Source organism: Podarcis gaigeae (assembly GCF_964106915.1).
Source record: "Podarcis gaigeae genome assembly, chromosome: 16".
NCBI lineage: Eukaryota > Metazoa > Chordata > Lepidosauria > Squamata > Lacertidae > Podarcis > Podarcis gaigeae.
In genome coordinates, this window is record NC_139693.1 from 38,441,049 (window position 1) to 38,449,494 (window position 8,446).

An 8,446-nucleotide genomic window follows, 5' to 3' on the forward strand; every position below is an offset into this window, starting at 1 on the left:
AATTTTAATCTTCTTCCCTCTAAAAGTGAAAGATAATCCTTGAGGAAAATCCCACCTGAAGATGATTGAATTGCTCCTTAACAATCTTACTAGTTCCAAATAATCAGATCTAAGGTCCAACAGTTGTTTAGGAATGTCCTTGTAGATCTCAATTCTTTTGTCCAAATCGTCCAGTGACTTCCCGTAATGCAGGCCCAGAATCTTGTCCCTTTCCTCCTTTGATCTCAATGTTATCAAACAGTCTCTAGGCTTCTCTTTCTTTATAAGTCTACCAAGCCTGAAAGCTGATACAATTTTAAAATCTTTCTCCTCTAAGTTCCAGAACTTGGAAAAATTTTTGGTCAGAAACTCAGCTAAGTTGTCTTCTTCCACTTCTGGTACCGACCTTATCCTTAAATTAGTCTCCCTATTCCGCAGTTCGATCATAGAGAGGTAGGTCTGGTGCTCACCTACTTGTTTACTGAGTGGTCTTACCTCTTTTTCTAACTTTCCAAGTCTTTGGCTGGTATCCTCAGCCAATTTCCGATTTTCACCTGCAGTCTCCTTCAATTCTCCAATTGCTTGTACATTCTGTGCAACTTGTCCAGTTAGTCTATTCAAACATTCTGTGTTTTGATCGATTTTGTAGGTTTGCTCATCAGCTTTTTTATCCAAAGATTCCACTTTCTTATCCAAAGATTCAAATTTTTCAAAGATTTTTTCTAAAATAGAAGCAGAAGCACCTGAGGCCATATCTTCCAATTGTAATTCCTCAGTTTCAGTCTCCCCTGCCCTTGGCAGAGAGGCAACTTCTTCCTCAGAAGGCAAAGTCGGCACAGATGATCTACGTGTCTGCGAGGCTGCGGTTAAATTAGTTAAAGTTGTTTGCCTACCTCTTCCCCTCTTTCTTGCACCACTCATTCCAAGGTTATCTAAAAGTCAAGGTCAAGCTGAGTTGTTCCCATGATAAAGAGACGGCCCAGATGGTAACAGTCAAACAGGAGGCCGGGAAAGGAAAAGTAAAACAATGCCACTGCTGTAAATCCCAAATCCTCTAGGGGGAGCTTAAAAAGTCTTTGGGGAAGAGATCAGTTCCAAAAGAATTAATAAAATCAATTTTAATGTCCAGGAACCTTCATATGATAAGTTTTAGCAGAGTTGGTGTTAAAAAAGAAAAAAAATACAATGTCTCAAACAGTGCTTGCTGGCATTCCAAGTGGTGCTTCAAAGTAGCAAATCCAAACACCTCAGATTGTTTCAAAGTTTAGATTCAAATTATCCAAGTCTGCAGACTGACTGCTCAGTTACTCAGGCAGTTCCAGCACCTGGGTTTCTTGCTTGAATTGTAATTCCAATAGAAGGAGATATCACAGTCCAAATAAAAGACATAAAATCCAATGCTTAAAGTCCTTATTCTGCTTCAAAAAAAAAAAAAAATTAAAAAAATTCAGTGGGTGCTCAGATCAGTTGGGTTAAAAGTTCACTCTATGCCTCCACTCCTCCTGCTCTTTGCTTTGAAGTTCAGTAGCAGCGGAAGACGGACTTCCTATTTTTTCATCACTCCGCTTTCAGCCAAATTCAGTGTATTTTAAGTCGATAAATTTTTTAAAGTCCTTATTACTCACGGGTTGTTGCTTTCCGAATTAGAGGTTTTAGGAAGAAAGGTCAGCGCTCACCGGCAACAGCTTCGCGGCTTCGCTCCGTTGATTGCGGAACGACCCTCAGCGCCGCTACCCCCTCCGCGATCCGGAGCCCCTTACGGGGTTCCTTCAACGTTTTGGGGGCTGCTCCTGGCGCCTGCCGGGTCCCAAGACCACAGGCTTCTGCCGCCTGTGGTTTCCCGATGTGGGTCTCCGCTTCGCCGTAGCGGACGACCCGTTCTCAGCGGAGCTTCCCTCTCCCGTTTAGAAGAGGGCAGCCATTACCGTTCGCGCCGCCTCCGGACAATTTGCTGGCAAAATTTTTATGAGTTTAGAAAGCAGGAACAAGAGGCGTGAGGAAGTCCAAGGAAGTGTATGAAATGTGGATATTGGAAAATGTTATGTTACTATGTGTCTTTATTGTTAAACAAAAATTTAATAAACATTATTTAAAAAAAAAAGTTTGGGCATTGCTCTCAAGAGCCTTGAAGCATGTGACAAAAGTTACATATTCCAAATAATTAAGCAGCTGCTCTACAACCACAAAAGACAGCGCTTGTTACCTCATACTCCAAGATTCTGTTCTCCAGAGGCCTTAGGTATCACAACACCCTACGGAACCCATGCCAAATATCTAAAGGATCTACTACTCCCCTCCCATTGAAGAGCCTTTATGCTCATGAGATTAAATGCTTTCTGTTATGTCTTCGGTTGAATAGGATCCAAAAGGCAGCAGTCTGATTGGTCCTAGAACAATAGGATCTAAAAGGCAGCAGTCTGATTGGTCCTAGAACAATAGAATCTAGAATGCAGCAGTCTGATTGGTCCTAGAACAATGCAGCAGTATAATTGGTCGGCAGGAGCCATCCAATCCAGCTCCAGATAGAAGTGAATCCGCAACCTGATTGGCCTACAGGAGAATTTTGGAATTAGCCAATCACGTGCAGCCCATTGTGTAAATAATGTATATAAAGCAGATACTTTGAGGGGACATTCATTTCCTCCTTACCACTATGAGCTGAATAAAGAGCATGAAATCCACTCTCGACTGAGTATATTTCACTTTCCCTTCTGCAGTGACCAAAGGCAGATTCTCACATACTCCATATCAAGCCCGTTTGTGTGCCTGCAACCAAGAAGTACCTGATTCAATGGACCACATTCTCTTTGATTGCTCTCTGCACAGCAGACCTCGCCAACTGATGCTGAGCAAAATGTTGGACTTCCGGCCTATAACTCCGAGAAGACGTCAAATGAGGCTTCTCCTGGCAGATCCTGGGACAAAGATGATCACTGCTTTAGTAGCCTCCTTTTTAGCCACAATCTTACCTGAAAGGTTTCCTAACGATTCATCCTTTTGGGGAACAGACAGGGCGAAGCAGAATATCTAAGTGCACACAATCACAGTGTGACCTTATGACCCTCAACAACTTCACCCTTGTCCTTTTAATTATCCCAGTGACTTGAAATGTTTTATACTGTGATGCCAATAAAGGTATTGGAAACAGTCCCTATAAATCCCCATTGAAGTCTACTTAAATAGTATTTGGAATGTGGCTCTACCAGAACGCCTTACTCACCACAGAAGGGTAATTAAAGTCATTTAATGGATGGAAACTTTTGGTGGGATGCCGACTTCCTTTCTTTTCCTTTATAAATGAGACGGAAAATATTTTAATTCCACCATCATCAACACCAGAATCTCTGCGGAGAGGCTACTTGAATACATAAATAAATGTATTGCTTGTGTACTATGTACTGCATATGAAACTTAATAAGAATGTACCATTGGGCAAGTTACTGTAGTTATAGGTTGTTATTGTATTTAAATGAAAAACAATTAAAATTATTGGGGGAGGGGTGAAAGTCGCCTTCCTATTTAGATAACTTTTTTAGCTGCAATAATGCATCCGAGTCCCTCTCTCACATACCCTCCAATATCTCTCCAATGAAAATAGGGACGTATCAACATCATCATCATGTACTTTTTTCTTTAAAATGTTTAGGGGTACTCTCAATTTCCTACTCGTACAGTGGTACCTCGGGTTAAGAACTTAATTCGTTCTGGAGGTCCATTCTTAACCTGAAACTGTTCCTAACCTGAAGCACCACTTTCGCTAATGGGGCCTCCTGCTGCCACCATGCTGCCAGAGCACGATTTCTGTTCTCATCCTGAAGCAAAGTTCTTAACCCGAGGTACTATTTATGAGTTAGTGGAGTCTGTAACCTGAAGCGTCTGTAACCCAAGGTACCACTGTATTGAAATACTGCCCCTCAATGAGGCCAAACTTAGATTCACAAAATGTTTAGGGGTATGCATCCCCCTGCGTCCCCCTGGAGAAAAGCACTAATGATGATGATGATGATGATGATGATACTATTTATATTGCGTCCATCTGACTGGGTTGCCCCAGCCAATCTGAGTAGCTTCCATCATATATAAAACATAAGAAAACATTAAACTTTTTTTTTAAACTCCCCTTCAGATGGGAGTTGGCTAAGAATAGGCGACTGTTAGTTCTACAGGTCATGGGAGCAACCTGAAGGAAGGGAAGGGAATGCAAGTCATTGCCTAGTTTTCTTGACAAGAAGCACCTGGGCAAGGAGGTTGCAGAGTTGGGGAGATTATTGCTGCTATCACTAGGGTTTGGTACTGTTTGGTAAATTAACCAATTAAATGTTGGCTGGTGGGGAGCCATTTAATCAAGGAGGGCTAAATTAAATTGATGAGGCTGTCTCTATACTTAAATGAGGACACACTATTATCTTCTTAAGTAGATTTGGTTTAGGGGTGTTATTTTTGAAAGCATGAACAGGAAACAGAGGTGCCAACTTGAATAAAATATTAGGGGGTCCCAGGTAAGCCCTGCCCTGCACAAACAATCACAAGATTGTTGTGTGTCTTGGGCCCGGTCTTATTCAACATCTTTATCAACGACTTGGATGATGGACTCAAGGGCATCCTGATCAAATTTGCAGATGACACCAAACTGGGAGGGGTGGCTAACACCCCAGAGGACAGGATCACACTTCAAAACGACCTTGACAGATTAGAGAACTGGGCCAAAACAAACAAGATGAATTTTAACAGGGATAAATGTAAAGTATTGCACATGGGCAAAAAAAATGAGAGGCACAAATACAAGATGGGTGACACCTGGCTTGAAAGCAGTACATGTGAAAAGGATCTAGGAGTCTTGGTTGACCACAAACTTGACATGAGCCAACAGTGTGACACGGCAGCTAAAAAAGCCAATGCAATTCTGGGCTGCATCAATAGGAGTATAGCATCTAGATCAAGGGAAGTAATAGTGCCACTGTATTCTGCTCTGGTCAGACCTCACCTGGAGTACTGTGTCCAGTTCTGGGCACCACAGTTCAAGAAGGACACTGACAAACTGGAATGTGTCCAGAGGAGGGCAACCAAAATGGTCAAAGGCCTGGAAACGATGCCTTATGAGGAACAGCTAAGGGAGCTGGGCATGTTTAGCCTGGAGAAGAGGAGGTTAAGGGGTGATATGATAGCCATGTTCAAATATATAAAAGGATGTCACATAGAGGAGGGAGAAAGGTTGTTTTCTGCTGCTCCAGAGAAGCGGACACGGAGCAATGGATCCAAACTACAAGAAAGAAGATTCCACCTAAACATTAGGAAGAACTTCCTGACAGTAAGAGCTGCTTGACAGTGGAATTTGCTGCCAAGAAGTGTGGTGGAGTCTCCTTCTTTGGAGGTCTTTAAGCAGAGGCTTGACAACCATATGTCAGGAGTGCTCTGATGGTGTTTCCTGCTTGGCAGGGGGTTGGACTCGATGGCCCTTGTGGTCTCTTCCAGCTCTATGATTCTATGATGCACCACACAAACCCCATTTAAATAGCAATGCCCATCAACTCTGTGGGGACCTTGCCCCCTCATATATTTTATTGGGGAGCAAAGGGACCTTAGGCTCTAGTGTTGGTTCCTATGACAGGAAAATGTTAAAGATGACTTCCCTTTTAAATGTTAAAGATGACTTCCGCAGCATCTAGCAGACAAAATGCATGTTAAGATTTTCAGTAACCTACTGTTTCCATGGTGTGCATGTGTTCAGAACTGCAGTTTTATGTGGGCAACTGGAGTGCAATTATATGCTTGTCCACTCAGAAGTAAGCCCAACTGAGCAGATTAAAATCATTATTAAATATATATAAACACACCTGTCTGTACCCTATGTTCATTGTCAAAACACCAAGCTGAGGGCAGGTGGTATGGCAGGGACTGGAACCTGTGAGTCATCAGGTGTCTAGACTCCAGCTCCCATCAACCCCAGCCAGCATAAGCAAGAGTCAGGGATGATGGGAGCTGGAGTCCAAGAGCATTTGGAAGCCTACAGGCTTTCTGCCCCTAATCTCTGGTGCGCTCTCCCCATAAAACCCACCTGACACCTGTTTTTGTGGGGTGCTGGTATTGGTGCCAGAACACCCCCCCCTTTATTTCCTCAGGTCATCTCAAACATTAACTGAATTTGGTTTGATTCTGTGTTTTTAATAGTCTGTTGCTTTACAACTTCCAGATGCTGCTGTTGTATTTTCTTGACTTCATTTTATTGTAAGAAAAGGCGGCCTTCTTTTTATTCTAAGAAGGCATGGGCGTAGGACATCATACACTTTTGTGGAAACTCTTAATATTTCAAGTATTCCCAATTTTGCTTTTTAAAATAGTTTTGGATTACTTGTTCACCTTGAATCTCTCAAGTACCGATAGAATGTTGAGAACACCCTGAATACTTTTAGTTGGGGTCATTTATCTCGTTGACCATTTCACATTGTCCCTTCAGGTTTCTAGCCTGTGGAAAGAAGGGTGAACAAGAGACCCTTTGACCCTCTTGTTTGCTTGACCAATGTTGTGATTTTTTTGTTGCACTTGCGGATTAGTTTATGATTTTTTTTGTACTCTGTTGAACATGTTGTTATAAAATGCTGTTCACTATTTCAGGGGCCTTTGAGGTTCCAACGTGGTATGTAAATAAAATGCAATAATAATGCGTAATAAATCTGCCCTTGAATAAGATAGCTGATATAGAAAGAGTAGGTTTTAGAAAAAGGGGGGTGATAAATTGGGGTGCCTTCTAACACACTTAAAAGTTAATTATTTTCAATATAAATATAAATACAGCTGATGGCAGGCGCTGTCTGAAGAGTTTTCTCTTCATACTTGCACTGGAAGGAATTGCCGCTTCTAAGATGTTGCCTGCTGCCACACAAATATAAAGCTCATTTAAAAAACAAATCAAAAAGTTTTTTCCTCTTCAAAACTATCATATAAAGCTACCCCCCTAACTTTTAAGATCTTTGTAGGCCCTGCACCCAGTGTCCCTGTCAAAGAAAGCAAGGGAGCTAATCACCAGGGGGAAAGGTCTTTTTGGTAGTGGCACCGCAGCTACAAAACGGCTTCCCTGCCACTCTCCTTGTTGTCTTTTCTGTGCCAGGTGAAGATCTTTAAATAACTTATACAGTCTGGGCCTGTTTTATTTTTTTTGGGGGGGGTGAGTAGTTGTTGTCTTTTGCTGCATGCATGTAGCTTTTGATTTTATGGGGTAGGGGGAATTGTATTTAATTTTTAAAAATAAATTCTTTATTTTAAGGTGCCCAAAGAACTTTGTTACTGAATGGCATACAACTATGGCAGATAAAATATATGTAAATTTAATTAATATTTATTTGATTAAATGGCAAGAGCTTTCTGTGATCCGCTGTCAAGCCTACTTGAAAAAGCTATAAAAATTCTAAATATCATTATCATTTGGGCTGTCATCCAAAATGTTGGTTGATTGCTCAATTAATTAAGCCTGCATTAACAGGCATATTAGAAAAATCGTGATCACATTATTCTGGGGCTCTGTCATCTGCACTGGTTTCCAGTCCAATTTTGGGCCCCTTTCAAATTGCTGGTTTTAACCATGAAAGCCATAAGCCAAGGTGGAGAACCTTCTCAGCTGAGGTCACATTGCCTCATGGACAGCCTTCCGGGGCTACCTGTTCCTCTGTTGGTGCAGTGCCCTCAGGCCCCCTCCAGAACAGGTGACCCACTGAATTCCTGGGCTTGGGAGCCATCAGCCCACAGCATCTTGTCAGGATTTACCTCCAGTTTATTTCTCATCGTGTGGCCCATCGCTGCCTTCAGAGATTAAGTAGCCTCATCTGATTCCAATGAAAAGGAGAAACAGCTGGGTGTCACCTCCAAATAGCTTTGTGTAGTTGGAGAGCAAGATGGACCCCTCCTGGGACAACTGCCAAGGAGTTGAGTAGAAGTCATCTCTAGGTTGGGGCAGGACCACCTGAACACCGTCCTTCAAACTCTCAACCCGTACAGCGCTTGAGGAAAATACATGCTCAATGGTATGAAACCCCACTGAGAGAGCAAGGAGAAGGCTCTCCCTGTCTTCCCACTGCAAGTCATCTATCAGGGTTACCAAAACTCTTTCATCAACAAACCCATGTTTGAAGCTAGTCAAGGACAACCAGCTTCTGCCAAGCCGAATAGAAGCTACCTGCCCCACCCTCTCAAGGACCTTGCTACAAACAAGATGTTAAATATTTAAGACTTGGTCATGTTTTGTGTTAATTATATAAATTTCCATTAAAATTTCCATATTAATTTCTGGTATTGATTAATAAATTTACAAATAGATGACCAAACAGGTGATAAAATAAAACTATGAGAAAATAAAACTATTGGAACAAAACAGATAGGTTCTGAAAGTGAATAAAATATAAAAAGCAAAGGATTTGGTACCACCCACACAAGTAGCACGACATTTTTATTTATAGCCTACTGTGTTTATTATTCA